Below are 26623 nucleotides of genomic sequence, written 5' to 3'. Positions count from 1 at the left end.
TCCGTGACACCACTCTCAAGGAAAGGGAAAGGGGGATACATAGTCAGTTGTCCAACTGAACGTATTCAACTGAAATGTGTCTTCCGCATCTAACCCAACCCCTCTGAATCAGAGAGGTGCGGGGAGCTGCCTTCAGTGTCCACACTAAACATATCAAATAAAACCATCCACCAAATTAGATTACTAAATCAAAGTGATCAGATTTCAACTATCTGTTCTGATCAAATCAAATGTTTTTGTCACATGCACTCCGAATACAATAGGCGTAGGCCTTACTGTGAAATGCTTAATAACAAGCCCTTATTAACCAACAATGCAGTTCAAGAAATAGTGTTAAGAAAATATTTACTAAATAAACTAAAGTACAATTTTTTATAAAAAGTAATACAATGAAATAACAATAACGAGGTTATATACAAGGGGTTATGGTACCTAGTCAATGTGCGGGGGTACAGGTTAATAGAGGTCATTTGTACATGTAGGTGGGGGTAAAGTGACTACGCTTAGATAACAAACAGCAGCAGCAGCAGTGTAAAAATAAAGTTGGGGGGGTATGTCAATGTAAATATTCTGGGTGGCCATTTGACTAATTTTTCAGCAGTCTTATGGTTTGGGGATAGAAGCTGTTAAGGAGACTTATGGACCTAGACCTGGTGCTCCGGCACCGCTTGTCATGCGGTCGCAGAGAGAACAGTCTATGAATTGGGTTGTCTTTGACCATTTTTCTATTTTTTTACATTTGCCAAATACATTTAAACTCAGTTTTTCACAATTCTTGACATTTAATCCGAGTAAAAATTCCCTGTCTTAGGTAAGTTAGGATCACCACTTTATTTTAAGAATGTGACATGTCAGAATAATAGTAGAGAGAATAATTTATTTCAGCTTTTATTTCTTTCATCACATCCCAGTGGGTCAGAAGTTTACATACACTCAATTAGTATTTGGTAGCATTACCTTTAAATTGTTTAACTTGGGTCAAACGTTTTGGCCCATTCCTCCTGACAGAGCTGGTGTAACTGAGTCAGGTTTTTAGGCCTCCTGCTCGCACACACTTTTTCAGTTCTGCCAACAAATGTTCTATTGGATTGAGGTCAGGGCTTTGTGATGGCCACTCCAATACCTTGACTTTGTTAAGCCATTTTGCAACAACTTCGGAAGGATGCTTGGGGTCATTGTCCATTTGGAAGACCCATTTGCGACCAAGCTTTAACTTCCTGACTGAAGTCTTGAGATGTTGCTTCAATATATCCACATAATTTTCCTCCTCATGATGCCATCTATATTGTGAAGTGCACCAGCAAAGCACCCCCACAACATGATGCTGCCACCCCCGTGCTTCACGGTTGGGATGGTGTTCTTCGGCTTGCAAGCATTCCACTTTTTCCTCCAAACATAACAATGGTCATTATGGCCAAACAGTTCCATTTTTGTTTCATCAAACCAGAGGACATTTCTCCAAAAAGTACGATCTTTGTCCCCATGTGCAGTTGCAAACCGTAGTCTGGCTTTTTTATGGCGGTTTTGGAGCAGTGGCTTCTTCCTTGCTGAGCGGCCTTTCAGGTTATGTCGATATAGGACTCATTTTACTGTACAATTTTTTTCTGCGGTCTTGGCTGATTTCTTTTGATTTTCCTATGGTGTGAAGAAAACAGGCACAGAGTTTGAAGGAAGGCTTTGAAATACATCCAATTGACTCAAATGATGTCAATGCATGAAGACATGGCTAAAGGTCAATCAGATTTGTGAACATAATCCCAAGCTGTGTATTGCCGCTTTCCATGTTGTCTGTTGTCTGTAGCTTGTGAGGTGTGGAAACATTTTGTTGCTTTTATGAATTTTGTCTTTCTGCTTTTTGTTCTGCTGCTCTGTCTGTATGCTATGTGTTGCTTGTCCTATGTTGCTCTGCGTGTGCTCACTGCTCAATGATTGTCTATATTGTAATTGTTTTTAATAACCTGCCCAGGGACTGCTGTTGAAATGAGCCGGCTGGCTAAAACTGGCACTTTTACTGAAACATTGATTAATGTGCACTGTCCCTGTAAAAATAAAATAAACTCAACAACTCACTCAATTAGCCTATCAGAAGATGCTAAAGCCATGACATCATTTTCTGGAATTTTCCACGCTGTTTAAAGGCACAGTCAACTTAGTGTATGTAAACTTCTGACCCACTGGAATTGATACAGTGAAGTAATCTGTCTGTAAACAATTGTTGGAAAAATTACATGTGTCATGCACAAAGTAGATGTCCTAACCGACATGCCAAACCTATAAAAATGTATAGAAATGTGTGGGGTGCTTGAAAAACGAGTTTAAATGACTCCGACTTCAACTGTAGGTCCTGGGTGGCTGGAAGCTTGGCCCCAGTGATGTACCGGGCCATACACACTGTAGCGCCTTACGGTTGGATGCAGAGCAGTTGCAATACCAGGCGGTAATGCAACCGGTCAGGATGCTCTCGATGGTGCAGCTGTAGAATTATGAACAGGAAGGGCATGTTTAAAATGCCTAATACCAACCTCTAAGGCTTAGGCTATAGCACACAGTCCACCACCTTCCACACACAAAGCATCAAATGGAGTAAGGGACAGAGTTCCATATACCGTGCATTCATAAAGTATTCAGACCCCTTAACTTTTCCCCAAAAAATTACAATACAGCCTTATTCTGAAATGAATTAAATATTTTTTTTCCTCATCAATCTACACACAATACCCAATAATGACAAAGTGAAAACAGTAATTTTTTATTATAGCAAATGTATTCAAAATAAATAATAGAAATACCTTATTTACATAAGTATTCAGACCCTTTACTCAGTACTTTGTTGAAGCACCTTTGGCAACGATTAAAGCCTTGAGTTTTCTTAGGTATGACGCTACAAGCTTAGCACACCTGTATTTGGGTAGCTTCTCCCATTCTTCTCTGCAGATCCTCTCAAGCTCTGTTCGGCAAGCTCTCAAGGCTGTAATCGCTTATGTAAATGTGATATTTACGTTTCTTTTTTTTCAAAAAAACTTTTTTTCTTTTTCATTATGGGGTATAGTGTGTAGATTGATGAGGGAAAAATGTACTCAATTTCGATTAAGGCTGTAACGTAACAAAACATGGAAAAAGGGAAGGGGTCTGGATACTTTCCGAATGCATTGCAGCTCTACTGTTGTGATTCACAGCTATGGTAAACTACTCTTGGTCCCAAATTGTGCAGTGTGATTCGGAGCAGCAGCTTTCACTAGAATGGGAGAACATTATGGAGGATGCCTGCCTTCCATCTCTATGGGCCTGGACTCCCTCCCTTCCTCCCTTCTCCAACCTCTAGGCCTGTTGCTGTGTGGGAGCTTACTGCTCATCTCTGCAGGAACAATAAACAAGCCCTAGTTTAACTAAAAGGAAATGAGGAATGCCTTCCTGATATTGTAAGGGCCAAACCAACAGACTTCTGGCTGTTAACCCCACACAGTGTACACTCAATACTGGTTCGGTAGTCACTCTCTAATGACATTTACTTTGGCCTATGTATGTAACCTGTTGACTTACAGTGCATTTGGGAAAGTATTCAGACCCTTTGTCTTTTTCCAAATGTTGTTACGTTACAGCCTTATTCTAAAATGGATTAAATAGTTGTTTTCCCCTCACCAATCTACACACAATACCCCATAATGACAAGCAAAAACAGATTTTTTTAAGATTTTGCATATGTATTAAAAACCAAAACTGAAATATCACATTTACATAACTATTCAGATGCTTTAGTCAGTACTTTGTTGAAGCACCTTTGGCAGCAATGACAGCCTCGAGTCTTCTTGGTTATGACTCTACAAGCTTGGCACAGCTGTATTTGGGGAGTTTCTCCCATTTCTCTCTGCAGATCCTCTCAAGCTCTGTCAAGTTGGATGGGGAGTGTTGCTGCACATCTATTTTCATGACTCTCCAGAGATGTTCGATCTGGTTCAAGTCCGGGCTCTGGTTGGGTCACTCAAGGACATTCAGAGACTTGTCCCGAAGCCACTCCTGTATTGTCTTGGCTGTGTGCTTAGGGTACTTGTCCTGTTGGAAGGTGAATTTTCGCCCCAGTCTAAGGTCCTTAGCGCTCTGGAGCAGGTTTTCATCAAGGATCTCTCTGTATTTTGCTCCGTTCAGCTGCAAAGAGGGTTGTTCTTCTGAAAGGTTCTTCCAACTCCACAGAGGAACCCCAGAGCTCTGTCAGAGTGACAATCAGGTTCTTGGTCCTTCTCCCCCGATTGCTCAGCTTGACCAGGCGGCCAGCTCTAGGAAGAGTCTTGGTGGTTCCAAACTTCTTCCATTTAAGAATTTTGTTCTTGGGTACCTTCAATCAATGCTGCAGAAATGTTTTGGAACCCTTCCCCAGATCTATGCCTTGACACAATACTGTCTCGGAGCGCTACGGACAATTTCTTCAAACTAGAGGTCGACCGATTTATGATTTTTCAAAGCCGATACCGATCATTGGAGGACCAAAAAAACTATACTGATTTAAACGGACACATTTTTTATTTTATTATTATTTTTTGTTGTTGTAATAATGACAATTACAACAACACTGAATGAACACTTATTTTAACTTAATATTATACATCAATAAAATCAATTTAGCCTCAAGTAAATAATGAAACATGTTAAATTTGGTTTAAATAATGCAAAAACAAAGTGTTGGAGAAGAAACTAAAAGTGCAATATGTGCTATGTAAGAAAGCTAACGTTTAAGTTCCTTGCTTAGAACATGAGAACATATGAAAGCTGGTGGTTCCTTTTAACATGAGTCTTCAATATTCCCAGGTAAGAAGTTTTAGGTTGTAGTTATTAATAGTAATTTTAGGACTATTTCCCTCTATACCATTTGTATTTCATTAACCTTTGACTATTAGATGTTCTTATAGGCACTTTAGTATTGCCAGTGTAACAGTATAGCTTCCGTCCCTCTCCTCGCTCCACCCTGGGCTCGAATCAGCAACACAACGACAACAGCCACCATCGAAGCAGCGTTACCCATGCTGAGCAAGGGGAACAACTACTAGAAGGCTCAGAGCCATCATTGAAAATAAGAATGTATTCTTTAACTGACTTGCCTAGTTAAATAAAGGTATATTTAAATAAAAAATAATAATAATAATAATAAAATCGGCAAATCGGCGCCCAAAAATACAGATTTCCGATTGTTATGAAAACCTATATAGACGTGTGTGCCTTTCCAAATAATGTCTAATCAATGGAATTTACCACAGGTGGACTCCAATCAAGTTGTAAAAACCTCTCAAGAATGATCAATGGATCCATGATCAATTTTGAGTCTAATAGAAAAGGGTCTGAATACTTATGTATTTCTGTTTTTACTTTAATACATTTGCAAACATTTCTAAAAACCTGTTTTAACTTTGTCATTATGGGGTATTCTGTTTAGATTGCTGAGGATTTTTATTTATTTAATCCATTTTAGAATGAGGCTGTTACGCCTAGTGGTTAGAGCATTGGGCCAGTAACTGAAAGGTTGCTAGATTGAATCCCCGAGCTGACAAGGTAAAAATATGTCGTTCTGTCCCTGAACAAGGCAGTTTACCCACTGTTCCTAGGCCGTCATTGTAAATAAGAATTTGTTCTTAACTGACTTGCCAAGCTAAATAAAGGTTAAATAAATAACATTTAAAAAATGCAACACAATGTGGAAATGTCAAGGGGTCTGAATACTTTCCGAAGACACTGTATAGACTGTATTTCCATGGGACTATGCCCCCTTTTGATAATTTAATGGCGAACTTGGTATAGTGGTACATGAAATGAGGAAAAATCGCACTGGCAGTAGGCTATTCATAAACTTTGCTATGTTGTCCATAGTAGTGCAGCCAAGTGCTATTCAGATGTTTCAAAAGATTGCCTATTGACAAGGTAATGAATTCAGTTAGCCTCATTTCAATGTTATGATTATGTTATGGCACAATAATAGGATATTGTCTCAGAGAAGCACATTACGAATGTATACGAATGCACATGATTCTTATTACAGTGATCCAATCAACTCATTAGACACGGCTGGCGATTACAACAAGACCGGCACTCAGAAGAAAATGGGCTGCACATTTTTACAATCACTGTATTCCACACATTCCTTTGTACTGTGGCCTAGCTCAGAGCCAGGTGGATCCACACTAACATTAACTGATGGAGGGGATGCTACTCCTAGATACTTAACTTTGCTCTAAGCTTGATTGCCAATCGGCCTAACTTTTGAAGGGGATGGATTTCTGAGGCATGCAGAGTTCTATTATTATCTAAAGGTCAGACTGCCTGGACTTAAAGGTAGAGAGTAAGAGTTAGGATACAGGCTATTCTGTGTCCTTAGATCTCCCTCTGACATACGATCCTAAGTAGTTAATGAAATCAACGTGTGCCTCTTGCGAGAACAAAGGGACAAAATCAACATCAAAAGCCGATACGTTTTAGGTAGGAAAATAATGGTGACCTTTAAGAAAAACTTCAGAACAGAGCATACATGGATGCATCATAGAACATGGCTAGGCACCAAGATTTATCTAACCCACAGTTTGATAAGTGAGTTGACCACCAACCAACCCATAGCGTTTAAGTTGGGGGTATTATCTCCTTTAGGCAGAGCCCCTAAAAAGGGCCTCCATCAGAGCAGCGTTGCCAAAGACCTACTGTGGCTGTCAGGTCTTTGTGGACACACACTGAATAGAGGGGCAGACACTCAATATTCACATTTTTTTCTGAGGCACCACAAAGCAAGCACCATCCCCAGAGCCATAGCCACAGCTATGTATCACAGTGATTCCCAGGGACTGCCAGTCAAATAAAAATAGGGAGTTGGAATTCACATTCACGTAGACACTGTATGCTCCAAGCCCAGATAGATCTAAATATTGTAAAAATGGAAGATGTTTCTCTTTCGTTGTCCAGAAGCCAAAGGCACAATCCTACTCAAATTAGCAACCCATGCTAGTTGTTGCATCTTTAGATTCCTCCTCTTTCTAAATTTCAAACAGAGACCTTTATCTCCGTCACATATGGGGCCGCTCGCATCAGGTGTGCTGTTTAGAAGGGTGTTTTCCAGCTAATTGCATTTTGGCAAATATCTTTAAATTACTTTTTTTTCTGCTTCATTGCATGTTCTGGGACAAATAATAAGATCATAGATGTAATGTTAGCTAACGAGCCAGCCAGCCGGCTAACGTTAGCTAGCCAGCTAACAGCACACTTTAACTTGAAATTAAGACTTTCTGTCGGGGAACATCTTAAAATGTAGCTAGCTAGTTTTTCTAAGCCATATACACCATGGATGCCTGTCCCTGTCACGGATGCCATGTTTGCCCTTAGTTTGAAGATATAATCCGGAGACAGGTGCTTTCTCCATCTCCTTAGCTATCATAATCTAATTGCACTGATTTCGAAACTCAGTCCTCCAGAAAGCGGAGAGCAACGGCAGGGTAGCCTAGTGGTTAGAGCGTTGGACTAGTAACCGGAAGGTTGCAAGTTCAAACCCCTGAGCTGACAAGGTACAAATCTGTCGTTCTGCCCCTGAACAAGCAGTTAACCCACTGTTCCAAGGCCATCATTAAAAATAAGAATTTGTTCTTAACTGACTTGCCTAGTTAAATAAAGGTAAAATTAAAAAATAAAACACTTATGCAGTTCTACAGTATGTGTAGACAGGATTACCAACACATACTGACTAGCTCAAATAGACAGAAGTATGCTATATGGCAGACCAATCTGAAACTCATCTCCCAGCATGTCCAGCCCACTCATTATCTCAGCCAATCATGGCTAGTGGGAAAGTTGCTGACTTTTCCTGTGGCTAAACCAACTAGGCTCGTAATTTAACACTTGTATTTGTATTTACAGATGGTACACAAGTCTGTTATTAAGGTACATGAAAGTTCACATGTTCCAGAAGGCATTTCTGCAAAGAAATAAAACATTTTTATAAACAATAAAAAAAGTTTTAAGTTTAAATGGCTCTCCTGTTTCCTGAAACGAGTAACAAATGACCGGTAAATTTAAATCTTCCCGGTCACATTGTCCGGCACCGCATTTTCCTAATGGAAACCCAGGGCCATCTATAAAATGGTCATCAGAGAAGCTGGATTATATATAGAACGGAAGTGGGATTGTTTTCCTGATTGCCTTCGATGCTGGTGCCATTGACACACAGGCCTGGTTGAGTGTGGAGCTGCTTTGTGCTCTGTGAGATGCCAGACAATGAAGAGAGCAACCTTCAGCATGACTTCCCCTGCAGCCTGAGGTCAGTTTTTTATATACTACTTTCCTGGTAACAGCCATCGACCCGGCCTTTTCATCCACTGACTCTACATGAATGGTTCCTCTAAACTCGCCCAGCAGCTGTTGTCATAGTGACAGTCAAAATTCACACCAGGCAGGCTCTGACCTTTGTCATCTGAGAAAATGGACACTTTGCCAATGACAGTAAAGAATGCCTCTATGAAATGAATTTTAATTTGGGGGAGATTGGGCAAATGAACATTTCCAGCCTACATTTGACAGGTTAAAGATAATGGCCGTTATATTATTGTCCATTCTTAGGCTTTGCTGAATTCAAAGCTCACTGAAACATTGAGAAGTGAACAACACAATCCTAAGCCCTGGAAGAGGAAGTGAAGTGGCAGGTATGGAAGAATGGGCTGCAGTCTGTCTCAGGCATTGTGCACAATGTCTGCTCTTCACATTCTATGCCTATGTTATGAAATTAGGAAATGGCAATAAGCAACCCTTTTTTACACAACCAGTCCACCAGTCAAACTCCACTATGGTTCATTCACATCCTGGCTCCAAACCTTTAACCACAGCCAGTGCTGTGCTCTCTATCCATATGAGAGTGAGGAGGGTGTATTTGGCTGGCTGAGATTTACAATACAACTATGTTATTCCTGTACAATTGAAAGTGGACAAACCCTCTCAAACGTTTTAAGCTAGTTGGCCGTCAAAATTGCACTGAAATGATGTGGAATATTAGCCTGCTTGTCCTTCTGCAGCTTGCCTGCCAATGCATGCTTGTCCCAACCCACGTTTTGACAACAATGAGAACTTACTTGCCTGCCTGCTCGCACACCCATTTGATCGATCCCAAATACATTTGACTGACAACTAAGAGACATGCTAAGTGTGGATAACAGTCATTCAAGTTCAGCATAGCTAGCTAGCTAAGCGATTCACACTGCGACACAACCCGGCCATTGTTTTATTAGAAAAAATACAGCCCTTTACAATGTCCACTTATGTACATAGGATGCTGTATATAGCATTTTAACATATTAAAACAAAATAAGAGATAAATAATATACTTTTCTGCTATGCTTGCAGATGTGCATAATATACTGCGACCCTAATCGAAAAGTATTCAGTAACTCCAAATAGCAAACTTAAAACATGTTTTTAATTTGTTTGCACTGCATGGATCACAAGTGCAGTTGAATGTAGCATTGCTGTTATGGCGCAATCAAAATGTATTCTAAATGAGACGCCAGCTTACACTTCTGCTCAAATGTTGCTGTAATAAACCTACATGTTTCTCCTTTGTATGGTGTTTTGTTGCAGGTTTAGTTTTTAGGTTATTCATTGTCAAGCTTTAAAAACCAAAGCCAGACTGCATTTTAGGTGCCTAGATAGGACTGTGGCATGTGTCCTTACACTTTCCCTCTGCCGCGTGCTGTAAACAGGACACACTAAAGCAGCACAATTGAAGTTGAATTCACAGCTGCAAGCGCATCAGGCTGTAATTTCATAAAGTACATGACTCAACTGTTGACTCATTTATACTCACTTGTGTGTCCTATTCGGCCCAAGGGCCTTGTGTTTGGCACATGTACGCTAGACTATTAGCCACATTATGACTGACTTGTGATCTTTGCCCTTGCTAGTTTAATTGTATTGACATTCCCAGCATTAGATACAGTCATCCCTTTTTGTTCAAAATATTGAGTCATTGAAACTGAAATGGTGCATTCCAAATGGGTGGAGGCAGCAAACAATGTACCAGGCCAGCTCTGATTTAAAACCTGATAGCAATATTTTTTGGACTACCAAGAAATGTATTGGTGAATTATATTAATCATGCATTGAATTGCATCTATCTATTCTGCCAACAATGCCTTACTGTACATATTATTTTTAAAACCTCTGGTTTTGAAGCATAAACTGTGAATTTGATATTTTTGATTGATTATGATTGTCTTTTTGTTTCATGTGCTAAGAAATTAGAACGCTGCCAGTTCTACTTTAAGGCAGCAAGAATGAAGTTGTTAATTAACTCTTTACTGGCCATATCTGTTTCCAATGTTCTACTAATACTATACTAGCACTTGGGTTAACAAAGTTAATGTAGTTAGACTTTTGAAGTAGCCTACACAATCCTGTCACACGGAGAGATTTAACATCCATGTTCATGCCTGCATAGGCTAATTCAAGTTGTGTGCAAACATTTTCTGCTCCCCAGGTTGCACACGGGGTATAACTTGACCATATAGGATGCATTCATGACAACTGGTGGTGTAATAAGAGGATTTAGGCTAGGACTGTTATGCTAGGCTATAACACAAATAGTTTAACTGAGGAAATTCCTGTCTGGAGCAACTTATGTGCATGCCTGTACGGTAGTTTACCTGCGAAATAAACATGCTTGGAGCAGTGTGTTCTTAGAATCTTTTCAAGATCCTGGGAAAATAGCCTGACATTCTCAAATCGTATGTTTATTCACCTTACCTTCAGGCCAAAAATGAGGTCATGCTGTCACAAGCAGATTCAAACAATTTACATCAGTGACTCGAGGCAAGTAACCCACTTTTTCATCTATAATGAATGTAGACATTATTTTTGTTGAAATTAAAAAGGATGACAGGTCTAATCTGCTCATTAGCCAGTTATTTTACCCAGGAGGATAACTTTTATTAAACAGACAGTTTCACTTTTTCAGGTAATTTTGAGAGCAAGCTGATTCTGGTACTACTAATGTGATTTTGGGGGCATAAACTTCCACCCTGAAAATGCCACTGCCTATTCAGAAGTCAAGAGTGTGAGAAACGGTTTCTAATGCCCTATCCAAGCTTCCCAGCAGCGCTGAACATGTTTTTGAAGGCGATCATTACTTAGAATGTACAGTTGTACTTGGAGCTGTGGAAACTGAGTCTACCTGACATGTCTATGTCTATGTCTATACCTGACACTATAACAGTTGAATGAATGTATTATTATTATTGTATTATTATTATTATTGCCTACCCTTTAGACACTTGCAGACAAGACATTGCTCATCTCTCCCTTTCCAAATACATCACCTCATACCCAAGAAACATTACCCTACACCAGTGGTTCTCAACCTTTTTTGAACCGTGGCACACCATGATGGGATAAAAATATTCTGTGGCACACCAAAAATGTCCCAATATATTTAGTGGTAATGACCTCCATCTCATCTAATCCATACTGCAAATCATACATTTTCTGCAACAAACGTTTATTTCCTTTTTCATAGTTCCTTACTCACGATGATTCACGATGTGTACCCCTTTAAGAGTGTCCTGGGAATATGTGCTAGATTTTTATTTTTCAAGTAAAATAGGTCTTTAGTTTGAACGGTTTGGTCTACAAACGAGCAGTTTCTGCAATGTAAAGGTAAAACAACGGACACAGAGCCATGCTACGTTTGTTTCTATGGCAGAAGCTGTGGTACAGCTAATGCCGCGTACACATTGTAACGTATTTTATTATGGTGTATGTCATCTTCACACTGGACGGAGCTAGCTGTACTAGCTAGCTAGTGTGTGCTTGCTAGCGAGTGTGTACTAGCCAGCTAGCTAATGTTTACTAGCCAATGAGCTAGTGTGTACTAGCTAGCTAGTGTTGGATCAAAATGGGGCTTAGGTGGTGGGCGTGGCGGGGACATGGCCAATGGTGCACACATTTTAGAAGCCCTCCTGGGGCTTCTAAAATAGAATATAGCTGGTTTTAAAGAAAATCTTCTGCAATTCTATGCATCTTGTCATGGGGTTGAGAGAACATTGGCCGTTTTAATGCTAATTGCCTGTAATTCTACACTTTGCCATGGCTTATACTATCTGAGTGACTTAAACATTATAACAAAATCAAATGCCATGACAAAAATACTCCTGAATTAATAATTTGAGGATTTTTTTATTTTCTAACTGTCTAGCTTTTGTTTTGGTGATTGTTAATTCTCAAAGATGATCTTATTAAAAAATGTAATAAATGTTTTTACTGTTTGGCCCAATATTTATTAAACTTTTTTTTACCCTGACCTAGTGTGTCCTAGCTAGCTAGTGTGCATGTAGGGACGTTACACTTGTAGTGACGTAATGCTAATTGCCGTTGTTCTGTTATACAACTACCTTCAATGGCAGTGGCCGTGGCGTGCAGTTACTGCAGTCCGCCTATAGATATTACTGATGGACTCTGGCTGCACCGAAGACAAAGCAAAGTTTGGAAAATTATTAAGTATGCAGCACCCTTTTCGCAACGGAGCCTTCAGCCACAAGAGGTCGGTCCCCATTGAAATGAATGACAACAGATGCAACACAATGGACTGCTCGGATGTAATGTTAATGAGGCTTAAGCCTAATCAGACTTGCCTGTGGTAATTTCCATATGAAAGGAACCATGAGCACCAACATGTGAAGTTTATAGGATCATATCAAATTTGGTGCCAAATAAAAGCTAAGAGTATACCTTTGGGAAATTAAGGCATAGATATGTTTTTATTTTATATTATTCGGTTTTGTTATTAAAAAGATTATGATATTGCTGTTACATTGTACAACCTTCAATGTTATGTCATAATTATGTACAATTCTGGCAAATTAGTTTGCAACGAGCCAAGCGGCCCAAACTGTTGCATATACCCTGATACTGCCTGCAATGAACGCAAGGGACGTGACACAATTCCCCTAGTTAATATTGCCTGCTAACATGAATTTCTTTTCACGAAATATTTAAAAATATATACTTCTGTGTATTGATTTTAAGAAAGGCATTGATATTCATGGTTAGGTACATCCGTGCAACGATTGTGCTTTTTTCGTGAATGTGTTTTGTTAAATCCTCCCCCGTTTGGCGAAGTAGGCTGTGATTCGATGATAAATTAACAGGCACCGCATTGATTATATGCAACGCAGGACAAGCTAGTTAACCTAGTAATATCATCAACCATGTGTAGTTAACTAGTGATTATGTGAAGATTGATTGTTTTTTATCAGATACGTTTATTGCTAGCTAACAACTTACCTTGACTCCTTGCTGCACTCGCGTAAAAGGTGGTCAGCCTGCCACGCAGTTTCATCGTGGAATGCAATATAATGAGATTACCGATTGTTATGAAAACTTGACATGGGCCCTAATTAAATGTATATCAATCGGTCAACCTCTAAGATATTTTCTCATTTCTCTCCCTCATGAGGAGGGAGGGTTATGAAAGTTCACATAAATAACTAAAAGGTAGGCCTAGACCTACCAATTAGTTATTGTTTTTACTGATAACAATCAAGAACCCATGTCATTATGTTACCGTTATTCTGTTACCGGGTGTTGATTCATTTCACTTACAGTAAGTAGTTCAATAACCAAAATAGAGGGAGATTTTACATTCTGTTACTAAACTTTGCATCTGCACTGTTCCTCAAGTAAGTGTGTTTTAGTAAAATGTTCTGTGGTTTTTGCTTGGCATATATTTTAAAGTGAAAAAAGTGAGTCTCAGCATCACTCTGTTATCGTGAAATTGCCCCTGTTGCTAATGGTTCTCAAAGGCAAAGTAAAATGATACAAATGATTTTGCTCCTGATGCCTGCCCCTCAAATGACACAAATGTAACAACAGCATCTGGACAACGATACAGATGTAACCATGTGCTGTTCAATATATTATCTGGTGCCCCAAGTCAAAATTGAATGTGCATTCCACTGGTCACATTTATAAATTAGTGTTCAAATAAATAATCTTGATTAGGAAATATTTTGCAGCACACCTGAGAGTTCCTCAAGGCACACCAGTGTGCCGCAGCAGACCCGTTGAAAACCACTGCCCTATACACATAACATGATGGCCTCCATAGGAAAACACATTTCACATCAGATATTATCATCTCTCTTCGTGAGAAGCCAAAGTGTTTCAAAAACATATCTCCCTTTAATATCAGCAGTGAGCTCACAAAGGCCTAGTTCCCATATCTTGATCCTGTAAACTAACCTGATTGAGAGGATGATAGCTAGCGGTCGACCGATTGTGATTTTTTTAACGCCGATACCGATACTGATTATTGGAGGACCAAAAAGCCTGATACCGATTAATCTGACAATTTGTTTTATATGTAATGACAATTACAACAATACTGAATGAACACTTATTTTAACTTAATATAATACATCAATAAAATCTATTTAGCCTCAAATAAATAATGAAACATGTTCAATTTGGTTTAAATAATGCAAAAACAAAGTGTTGGAGAAGAAAGTATAAGTGCAATATGTGCTATGTAAGAAAGCAAACGTTTCAGTTCCTTGCTCAGAACATGAGAACATATGAAAGCTGGTGGTTCCTTTTAACATGAGTCTTCAATATTCCCAGGTAAGAGGTTTTAGGTTGTCTAGTTAAATAAAGATATATAAAAAAATAGATATATATATATTATTTTTTTATCGGCAAATCGGCGCCCAAAAATACCGATTTCCGATTGTTATGAAAACTTGAAATCGGCCCTAATTAATCGGCCATTCCGATTAATCGGTCGACCTCTAATGATAGCTAGCTATGAGTTAGGATACCATTTGCCAGCCTCAGCCTGCCCACATCTATTTACAAACTTTATCTGGTTTCTTTTAATGAACATCAGGGAGACTCCATACATCCTCCTCCTCACCTGAAAAGGAACACTCCCAAACAGGAAAAAACACTCTTGTTTGTCTGTGACAGTGTTCACCAACCTTTTCTGAGTCAAGATCACTTTGAGTCAAAATGCATGCCGAGATCTACCACTCTGATTTAATTTTTTTTAAGTGTAAGCCTATGCAACATTAACCAATTAAAAACAGTACTGTAGCAATGAGGTTTGTGCAGTAAGCTATAGGCCCAATACATTATCACCGCATACTGTCTTTGCTTGAATTTACCTGCCAATGCATTGTTGTTCGGGACATTTTTTTAAATTATATTTCAAAATTTGAGGTAGGCTATATGATCACACCAGTAATAGACCCATTGTTGTATTACTTGGGAGGCACAGCTGAGTGAGCATACATTTAAATAATTCGCTTTTTATTTTACTGGGCTGATGGTGCCTGCATCTGATGGTCAGTCTCAGCAGAGGGAGAGAGCAGCAGTGAGGGTCCCGTCACTCAACATCCCTCCGCTCTCCCTATCCTCCACTGACACTGACCAAAAAGGGACACCATCTTCCAGCTGATGGCAAAACTCGAGTCGCACCTCATTATTTCTGCCACATGCACAAACTCATGTTGTTACGCATATGAACAGAGAAAGTGAAATATTCCTTGAAATTAAAAAAGACCAACACCGCTAATAATAAGAACAACGCAAGCCTATAGATACACTTTCCTACTTATTCATTATAGCTGCACTGCTTGTTGTAGCGCTGAGTGGAAATAGGAAGAACGTGCATTTTATGGCTTATAAAAGTGTTGAATACAAAGAGTTGACAGTGCTGAGTAAGAACGTAAACATGAACTCAGTCATAAAAACACCAGCTCTTTGCTGTATTCGTTGACAGTCTCTCTCTAGTCTGTGTTTTAAGCGTTTTGCAATCTCACATTATCAATTTTGTCGTAGCTTTCTTTTATGCCTGCTATGTTACTGCAGACTCGGTCATCTGCGCAATCTGATTGGCCAGTGGTAGCATAGTGCACATGTTTTCCTCTCCAGGCCCACCAGGAAGGCAGAGTTTGCACCTTCAGACACATGAAACGGCAACAGTTTGCCTGCCCGACGTGCAGGGCAGCAAAAAAATTGGAACACAAGGCTTTATCATTGGGTTCTTTATAGAAATGTTTGCAAAAAAAACAGAAATGCCTTGGGGATCGTTGGTCTATGAGATTATAAAAAGCTGGACAGCACCAACTATTCTTAAGAATCTTGTTCCTTCCCTGCTTACGGACAACTCTGAGTCAGACTTAGCATATCCAGACCATAGCCAGATATTTGGCAGGGAGTTTTCCTGCTAGGCTATTTGATTAGAGTCAAATATTAACTTGCCATGTTTAAAGTCTACAGGCTTTCTCTTAACACATAGCATCTTCATCCATTTTACTTCATGAGTTTCTCTCGTAGGGATTCCTAGGCCAGTAAGACATTTAACAGAATTGGCATCACAGGGACTCAGAGCTGTTTCCTTTGTTTAAAGCAAACGTGTACGTCTAATAAATCACTCCTGGGTTTTGGCTGATAAACATTCCACAGGTGTTCAGCCTGAGCCCAGACAGTTTGCAGATAAGGCTTCGTGGTTTATTATTCGACTACCTCAAATTGAACAAACAGTAATATAGACTATATACCGCTAAGAAAAAGACCACAACACAGCACTCTCTCATGGCAGATTGTGGAGGTAGCCTAACTGTTGTGAGAGGCTATAGGGAAACATGTTTGAATATCACAAGAGTGCACTGCATTAATAAACACCACAATCATGATCACCTTGAAACTGTTTTAACTGTGAGTGACCCTCTCTCAAGAACCAGTTGGCCTGAGAGTCACAGCCAATTATTTATATATACACTAGATGACTGAAAGGGGGATGCGGTTCTGTAGCCACCGCACCTCCATCTTGGCACTTCCCCATCATTGTAAAAAATATTTTGGAAGCTACAGAAATGCATTTATTAATGTCTACATTTCTTTTTGACATATTTATGCTATTATGGACACCTTAATGAATACTATTAAATTATATTATGTGAGCTAAACAACATATATATATATATATAAAACATTAAAGTATATATTTTTAAGTTCTAATGTTAGTGTCCCCACAACAATAAAAAATACTTAAATAGCTATAATTTTGTCCTTAACACCTAATTGAAATACTGTAGAATTCTAATAATTCCTATAGAGGACTGCTTCTTCTGGGGAGTGCCAATGTGGCCGACCGGTGGCTTCAAAGCCTTTCATTGGCAAAGTGGGTGGGGTTATATCCTGCCTGTTTGGCCCTGTCCGGGGGAATCGTCGGACAGGGCCACAGTGTCTCCCGACCCCTCCTGTCAGCCTCCAGTATTTATGCTGCAATAGTTTGTGTCGGGGAGCTAGGGTCAGTCTGGAGTTTTTCTCCTGTCTCATGTCCTGTGTGAATTTAAGTGTGCACCCTCTAATTCTCTCTCTCTCTTTTTCTATCTTTCTCTCTCTCAGGACCTGAGCCCTAGGACCATGCCTCAGGACTACCCGACCTGATGACTCCTTGCTGTCCCCAGTCCACCTGGTCATGCTGCTGCTCCAGTTTCAATTGTTCTACCTGCAGCTTTGGAACCCTGACCTGTTCACTGGACGTGCTACCTTGTCCCAGACCTGCTGATTTGGACTCTCTCTCAACCGCACCTGCTATCTCTAACTCTGAATGATCGGCTATGAAAAGCCAACTGACATTTACTCCTGAGGTGCTGACCTGTTGCACCCTCTACAAACACTGTCATTATTGTTATCTGACCCTGCTGGTCATCTATGAACGTTTGAACATCTTGGCCATGTACTGTTATAATCTCCACCCGGCACAGCCTGAAGAGGACTGGCCACCTCTCGGAGCCTGGTTCCGCTCTAGGTTTCTTCCTAGGTTCTGGCCTTTCTAGGGAGTTTTTTTCTAGCCGCCATGCTTCTACATCTGCATTGCTTGCTGTTTGGGGATTTATGCTGGGCTTCTGTACAGCACTTTGCGACATCGGCTGATGTAGAAAGAGCTTTATAAATACATTTGATTTGATTGGCCTATACATAGCATTAGCAATTCAGGGTTTACATATAGTGCATTCGAAAAGTATTCAGACCCCTTGACTTTTTCCTAATTTTATTCTAAAATGGATTAAATATTTTTTTCCACTCATCAATCTACACACAATACCTCACAATGACAAGGCAAAAACAGGTTCTTAGAAATGTTAGCAAATGTATTTTAAAAAATACCCTTTACTCACTACTTTGTTGAAGGACCTTTGTCAACAATTACAACTTTGAGTCTTCTTGGGTATGACGCTACAAGCTTGGCACACCTGTATTTGGGGAGTTTCACCCATTCTCCTCTGCAGATCCTCTCAAGTTCTGTCAGGTTGGCTGCAAAGCTATTTTCAGGTCTCTCCACAGATGTTCGATCGGCTTCAAGTCCGGGCTCTGGCTGGGCCACTCAAGGACATTCAGAGACTTGTCCCGAAACCACTTCTGCATTGTGTTGGCTGTGTGCTTAGGGTCGTTGTCCTGTTAGAAGGTGAACCTTCGCCCCAGTCTGAGGTCCTAAGCGCTCTGGAGCAGGTTTTCATCAAGGATCTCTCTGTACTTTACTCCGTTCATCTTTCCCTCGACCCTGACTAGTCTCCCAGTCCCTGCCGCTGAAAAACATCCCCACATCATGATGCTCACACCACCATGCTTCACTGTAGGGATGGTGGCAGGTTTCCTCCAGACGTGGCACTTGGCATTCAGGCCAAAGAGCTCAATCTTGGTTTCATCAGACCAGATAATCTTGTTTCTCATGGTCTGAGAGTCCTTTAGATGCCTTTTGGCAAACTCCAAGTGGGCTATCATGTGCCTTTTGCTTAGTAGTGGCTTCCGTCTTGCCACTCTACTATAAAGGCCTGATTGGTGGAGTGCTGCAGAGATGGTTCATCTCCACAGAGGAACTCTGGAGCTCTGTCAGTGACCATTGGGTTCTTGGTCACCTTCCTGACCAAGGCCCTTCTCCCGCGATTGCTCAGTTTGGCCGGGCTGCCAGCTCTAGGGAGAGTCTTGGTGGTTCTTAACATCTTCCACTTAAGAATGATGGACAACACTGTGTTCTTGGGGACCTTCAATGCTGCAGAAATGTTTTGGTACCCTTCCCCAGATCTGTGCCTTGACACAATCCTGTCTGGGAGCTCTACGGACAATTCCTTCAAACTCATGGCTTGGTTTTTGCTCTGCCATGCACTGTCAACTGTAGGACCTTATATAGACAGGTGTGTGTGCCTTTCCAAATCATGTCCAATCAATTGAATTTACCACAGCTGGACTCCAATCAAGTTATAGAAACATCTCAAGGATGATCAATGGAAACAGGATGCACCTGAGCTCAATTTCGAGTCTCTGAATACTAATGTAAATAAGTTATTTATGTTTTTGCTAAAATTTCTAAAAACCTGTTTTTGTTTTGTCATGATGGGATATTGTGTGTAGATTGATGAGGGGGGAAATAATTTAATACATTTTAAAATAGGCTTTAATGTAACAACATGTGGAAAAAGGGAAGGGGCTTGAATACAGCCTGGGCGGAGACCCAGCCCCTCTTATACTCCATAGTCATAACAACACAGCTATCTACCCCTCCATTTCTCTCTGGGGCTTTCTAAATGCTTAACAAAAATGTTAATAACAGCTGTTTCATCAGGGGGTACTGTTAAAAACTTTTGGTTGTGCTCACACACAGGCTTGGGATCTCATTCAGTACTGTAGCTCACTGAGGGTTTTTATGGGAGTCCTTTCATAAATGTATTATTCCCATGTCAGTTTAATGAAATGTCTCATTGAGTCGAATGTGTTGATTAAAAGCGTGCAATCATAAAACATTTGGCAGAGCAAAATAATTGTGGTTTCTAAACTGTATGTTCTCAGTAAGCTAATGAGGTCACTCTGAAATTTCACAGTGTCATACAGTAGCTTTGTTTGCTCACCACATTCTCTCTGTTCTCTCTACCGGAGCTGCGCTCATGTTCAGAAACCAAATCCTCCACCAATACACAAAGGCAACTCAATATGCATCTGTCATTCTGCTATATTTTAATTGATGCCTAGAGGGAAGCAGTGCAATTAAATGGTGGGGTTAAAAGAGTTAAGGCGAGCGTTTAGATACAAACTGCTTTGAACCCTTGAGAAATTGTACCTAATGCAATTACACAATGCCCCGTACCCTATAGGCTAGAAACTGGTGAATGTAATAGCCTGTGTACTATTTTTAAATTAGGCTAGCCATTGGCAGCTGTACTGAGCAGATCATAGCACTAAGAACCAATGATAAAATTATGGCATATCAGTATCATCCTATTATTAACTGTGAGGGATCCTATGACCACAGACAAATAATAGCGTCTGGTTATATCACATTAATAATAAAACAACCTCTCATTATGACAATCTACACAGATACCTTCTGGATTTATATGGCCATGGGTACTCTTCAAATACTACAATGATGTTTACAGTAATTACGTCAGAGGGCTTGCAACGAGCGGCCTCAGTGCATGGGGTTGGCATGACACAGAGGGGCAAAAGCCACTGTTAATAAAGGATCATTTCACAACAGGCCCCTCAAACCACTGAAACAACCATGACACAATAAAAACGTTCCCATAATGATCTATGATTCAAACTAGGAGTGTGAATACAAATCATCAATTTGCTGTTTCAAACAAACACTCCATCCCACCCAACTTCTTGCCTCTGGTGGGTGGACTGACCTCCTTCAGCCACATTTGTTATTGGTGTCAACCCAATAGACATTAGCCCACAACCAGATTAGAGCAGAATCTTTCCATTAACATTTCATTTTACAAAACCAACTGACACAGAGAGCTCTGCGAACTCCACACACTTTACAGTCTTTGCCACACAAAACAATTCTGGTGTATACATTTCTATGCATGACTAAGTCACTTTGGAGAAAAGCATCTGCTAAATGCCATACATTATTACATTAATTAAACTCTTCAAGTCAGTAGACATTCAATATTGTTCCTTATTACTTGAATAATGTGCCACAATGTGGATGCTGTTTGGATACTGATTCAAAGCGCCCTGAACACTCTCTGGTCAGTGGCTCCATTGACTCCTCAGCCCCAACATTGTCTCCTTGGTGCAAGCACCTGTTATTGGCCAACTGGCTATGAACTAGAGGTCGACCGATTTAGGATTTTTCAACGCAGATACCGATACCGGACCAAAAAAAGACGATACCGATTAATTTGACAATTTATTTTATTTTATTTGTAATAATGACAATTACAAAAATACTGAATGAACACTTATTTTAACTTAATATAATACATCAATGAAATCAATTTAGCCTCAAGTAAATAATGAAACATGTTCAATTTGGTTTAAATAATGCAAAAACAAAGTGTTGGAGAAGAAAGTAAAAGTGCAATATGTGCTATGTAAGAAAGCTAACGTTTCAATTCCTTGCTCAGAACATGAGAACATATGAAAGCTGGTGGTTCCTTTTAACATGAATCTTCAATATTCCCAGGTAAGAAGTTTTAGGTTGTAGTTATTATAGGAATTACAGAACTATTTCCCTCTATACTATTTGTATTTCATTAACCTTTGACTATTGGATGTTCTTACAGGCACTTTAGTATTGCCAGTGTAACAGTATAGCTTCCATCCCTCTCCTCGCTCCTCCCTAGGCTCGAAACAGCAACACAATGACAATTAGCGCGCGCTAACTAGCTAGCCATTTCACTTCGGTTACACAAGCCTCATCTCGGGAGTTGATAAGCTTGAAGTCATAAACAGTGCAATGCTTGACGCACAATGAAGAGCTGCTGTCAAAACGCACAAAAGTGCTGTCAGATTATATGCAACGCAGGACACGCTAGATAATATCTAGTAATATCATTAACCGTGTGTAGTTAACTAGTGATTATGATTGATTGTTTTTTATAAGATAAGTTTAATGCTAGCTAGCAACTTATCTTGGCTTACTGCATTCGCGTAACAGGCAGTCTCCCTGTGGAGTGCAACGAGAGGCAGGTTGTTATTGCGTTGGACTCGTTAACTGTAAGGTTGCAAGATTAGATCCCCCGAGCTGACAAGGGGAAAACCTGTCGTTTATTATGCTAATCACAGAGGCGCGGACATCGACACTAGGGGGTGTTAAAGCATCTGAGGTCAACATGTGTGCCAAAAAGCAAGTAAGTGTCTTGTGTAAGCACAAACAAACTTAGGCTGTGTCTAAAGCAAATAAAATGTATGTATAAAGCCCCATAGCCCCTTTTACATCAGCACATGTCACTAAGTACTTATACAGAAACACAGCCGAAAACCTCAAACAGCAAGCAATGCAGATGTAATAGCACGGTGGCTAGGAAAAACTTCCTAGAAAGGCAGGAACCTAGGAAGAAAGCTCTGAGGCGTGCCGGGTGGAGACTATAAGAGTCCATGACTTGACAGATCATGCAGTTTTAGTATTCTGATTGTAGAGTTTTGATCATGGAATTCCGAACGCATCATGCATCTACACCTACATGTGTCTACGATGTCCAGTGTGTCCGGATTCCCTTTTCCCGCACTATATTCAAATGCCAGTATGCATTCTACAAATGGTGGAATAGGCAAAATATGAAAATAACAGAACAACAACTGACGGCAGTAGCTAACCTTTGTAGCTTACTAGCCAGCTAACCTCTGTAGCTTGCCAGCAAGCAACGCTAAAGGGATCGCAAACGGGTTAGCATAACCCGCAAATGGGTTAGCATAACTCTAGCCAAACAGAAAATATTTTTTCTAAATATTAGCTAGCTGCTAGCATTTATGAGGCCAGCAAACACATTCCTCACACTCTAGGAATGTATTTCTTCCAATGCTATAATGAAAAGGTTACCTCTCAGCCCCTAAACACAAGTTTTCTGGAGATTTGTGGGAGGAGTGCTGATGACGTTGACCCACTGTATGTGCTTTTGGTAGCTTGATTGCGCCCAGACTGAGGATAAATCCACACACAATGCATCCCTGACCACCTGAAGTGGTCAGCCATAATTGAACACAATCAGATCAAATCAAATCAAATGTATTTATAAAGCCCTTTTTACATCAACAGATGTCACAAAGTGCTTATACAGAAAACCAGCCTAAAACCCCAAACATCAAGCAATCCAGATGTAGAAGCACAGTGACTAGGAAAACTCCCTAGAAAAGAAGGAACCTAGGAATAAACCTAGAGAGGAACCAGACTCTGATGGGTGGCCAGTCCTCCTCTGTGGCTGTGTCGGGTAGATATTATAAGAGTACATGGCCATTAATTAAGGCAAGATCGTTCTTCAAGATGTTTAAACGTTTATAAATGACCAGCAGGGTAAAATAATAATCACAGTGGTTGGAGAGTGTGCAACAGGTCAGCACCTCAGGAGTAAATGTAAGTTGGCTTTTCATAGCTGAGCATTCAGAGGTTGAGACAGCAGGTGCGGTAGAGAGAGAGGGAGAGAGACCACAAAGTGACTTTTGTGTGTCTAGACCCGTCTTTTCAATGCAATTTTCGTATTCTGATAGCAGAAGTCGCATGTAAGTGTCAAGTGTAGACCCGACCTTACTTCAACATGACTCAAACCCATGTGGGTGAGCAAGATTACTGCATATGGCTTATGTCTTGATTTCAAAACCACCACATCTCATCTAAGAATACAGTTTAAATATCAACACACCACATAGGACTACTTTGTTTTGTTATAGAGGGGTAACAACACAAGAACAGTATGGTAAAACGGAAGAAAGACTGAGGATAAGGCTGAAAGGGGGGTTAACCGTTATTCTAGTGTTTGGGGTTCTAGCGACCCTGAAAAAAATATTACTTGCCTATACTGTACTTAAATTAATTTGTGTCTGTCCAAATGTTTTCGTGGTGTGTAACTAAGGTGTTACTATACCATTACCATGTTATTTCTAGTAGCAAAGTCAACAACTGCTTTTTTAGTTTCTCGTAGGGATGCATTGCTGACATTTTACACATTTCCTAAGCACACCAATGTGCGGCAGTTTCAGTGTGCGCCTAAGATCAAATAAGGCCAAAATGATTTAGGTAGTCAAAAGTTCTGAGTGGACTGATTGATAACAGTGACAAAACCTGACACGTTGCACATCTAGTTTTTGACATTTTCAGAAGTTTCAGTAATGGTTGGACTCAATAGAAATGTCCGAAGAAGAAATGTCCGAAGAAGATTTTTGCCATAAGGCTTGACAGCTTGCCGAGAAGCTCAAACTGTCATAGGCACTTCACAAGAGCACCCCCCTCATACTTTGCTCAACAATCATGTATTTAAAGTGAGGCCATATCGCTCACTATATTAAACACACTTCTTCCCGTATAATAGTATACATTTATTTAACGTTCTGTTTCTCTCCTCAATGTGAACTCACAGCGCTTCCAGTAGGAGACATGTCCCAACATATTCTCCTTGCTAGCTCTTCCTTCACTAACGTAAGCTAGTAACGTTAACGTTAGACCGCCGTGGAAAAGCTCCCGTGTAGCTAGTTATGCTACTTTCTCCTCAAAACCAACTAAACACAGTCCAAGCTGTACTTGATATTTGAATAAAGGCGAAAACACTGAACTTAAAAGTCCAATATTTACCTGGTAAATGTCATGGATATCCCAGTAGGAAAAAGTTTTCCGGCAGCTTATCTCCACATGAATCCCTTGATGGACCAAAGGTAGGGCGCGAGCTCCTCCCTCTCTAGACCAGTCGGCTACTCCTCCATGAGGTCATTTAGAGCTGGTCTGGCAACGCAACTGCGCGTCAGCAGCACCGGACTTGTAACCAAGCAATTTGAACCCTGTTCGCAGTGTATGCCTCATGTGCTTGATCTTTTTTAATCAAACTACAGTAGTGACGATGCACATTGATGATGGGAAGAAAACTACTTATATTTTTGTATTGGGTCCCATACGATGAAATGGATCTATATAACATATTACATGTATCTGATGTGGTGACGTAGTGTAGAATTATTTGTTAAACGAGGATCACTGGATGAGTCCTTCATTGAGTGATGATTTCATTTAAAGTAAATCAAATGTGGGTATGACTTTGCTCATCGTACCCGTTATAGTCAGGTGTATGGCGACACCGTGAGGCACAAACTAATAACATTCAAAGAAAACTCTCCAGTCCACTATATTTCTTAGTATTTTCGAGGTGCGAGTGACCGGTCTGAAAGCAAATCAAAACACCTATTATAAACGATTTTTTTTATGTGCAACTTTAAAACAATCTGTTCATGACGCTTGGCATCCGCTAATGCCAACCTAGTCAAAAGTTCCTGACAACCAACCTAGCACAGGTGGGATACCAAATGTTCATGAACCAGTGCTTCTTTTGTCTATTCGGGGCAGTTAGGGCTCAAAAGAGCTGGGGCTCTGCCTCACCTGCCCTGAATGACAGGTTGGCACTGTTTGCCTCTAATAAATAGACAAAAGAAGCAACCAAAGATCTACGTTTGTTTTGCACTGGTTCATTGTTTAGCTAAAAGATTGTTTAGCTAAACATTTTAACATATATAATTGTTTTGCGTGTTCTTTTGGCATAATACATATCACATATCAGTTTGCAAACAATGTAAAAAATAAATAAAAAAGTAATAATCCTTGAGTCGATAAAGTCGCATTTAAACTGTCTCTTTTTTGCTTTCTTGAGTTAGTAAGGCAGTTCCAAAATGCAGGTGTTCCAAAATGCAGAGTTACATTAGAAGTGCCCATCCAAGAAGACGCAAGGTCATTGACCACAATATAAATTCAGCAAAAAAAAGAAATGTCCTCTCACTGTCAACTACGTTTCACTTTCAGCAAACTTAACATGAGTCAATATTGGTATGAACATAAGATTCAACAACTGAGACATAAACTGAACAAGTTCCACAGACATGTGACTAACAGAAATGGGATAATATGTCCTTGAACAAAGGGGGGGGTCAAAATCAAAAGTAACAGTCAGTATCTGGTGTGGCCACCAGCTGCATTAAGTACTGCAGTGTATCTCCTCCTCATGGACTGAACCAGATTTGCCAGTTCCTGCTGTGAGATGTTACCCCACTCTTCCACAAAGGCACCTGCAAGTTCCCAGACATTTCTGGGGGGAATGGCCCTAGCCCTCACCCTCCGATTCAACAGGTCCCAGACGTGCTCAATGGGATACAGATTTGGGCTCTTCCCTGGCCATGGCAGAACACTGACATTCCTGTCTTGCAGGAGATCACGCACAGAACAAACAGTATGGCTGGTGGCATTGTCATGCTGGAGGGTCATGTCAGTATGAGCCATGCTGAAAGGGTACCACGAGGGAGGGGGATGTCTTCCCTGTAAGGCACAGTGTTGAGATTGCCTGCAATGACAACAAGCTCAGTCCGATGATGCTGTGACACACCACCCAAGACCATGACGGACCCTCCACCTCCAAATCGATCCCGCACCAGAGTACAGGCCTTGGTGTAACGCTCATTCCTTTGACAATAAACGCAAATCTGACCATCACCCCTGGTGAGACAAAACCGCGACTCATCATTGAAGAGCACTTTTTGCCAGTCCTGTCTGGTCCAGCGACGGTGGATTTGTGCACATAGGTGGCATTGTTGCCGGTGATGTCTGGTGAGGACCTGCCTTACAACAGGCCTACAA

At 40.4% G+C, this 26623-nt stretch overlaps 1 protein-coding gene across 5 annotated transcripts in view; it reads right to left on the bottom strand.

Moving 5' to 3' along the window:
• LOC118385992 (protein TANC1-like) overlaps positions 1–24748 on the bottom strand; it is a 187118-nt gene extending 162370 nt beyond the window's left edge. For all 5 annotated transcript variants that reach the window (XM_052521979.1, XM_052521981.1, XM_052521980.1 and 2 more), the window contains exon 1: positions 24584–24748. The gene's annotated coding sequence lies outside the window, so the exon portion shown is untranslated. The remainder of the gene's footprint in view (positions 1–24583) is intronic.
• Between the last annotated feature and the right edge of the window lie 1875 nt (positions 24749–26623).

Source organism: Oncorhynchus keta, chromosome 7 (genome assembly GCF_023373465.1).
Source record: "Oncorhynchus keta strain PuntledgeMale-10-30-2019 chromosome 7, Oket_V2, whole genome shotgun sequence".
In the NCBI taxonomy this organism is placed as follows: domain Eukaryota; kingdom Metazoa; phylum Chordata; class Actinopteri; order Salmoniformes; family Salmonidae; genus Oncorhynchus; species Oncorhynchus keta.
The sequence above is the reverse complement of the archived record's forward strand: the minus strand, read 5'-3'. Positions and strand labels throughout refer to the sequence as shown.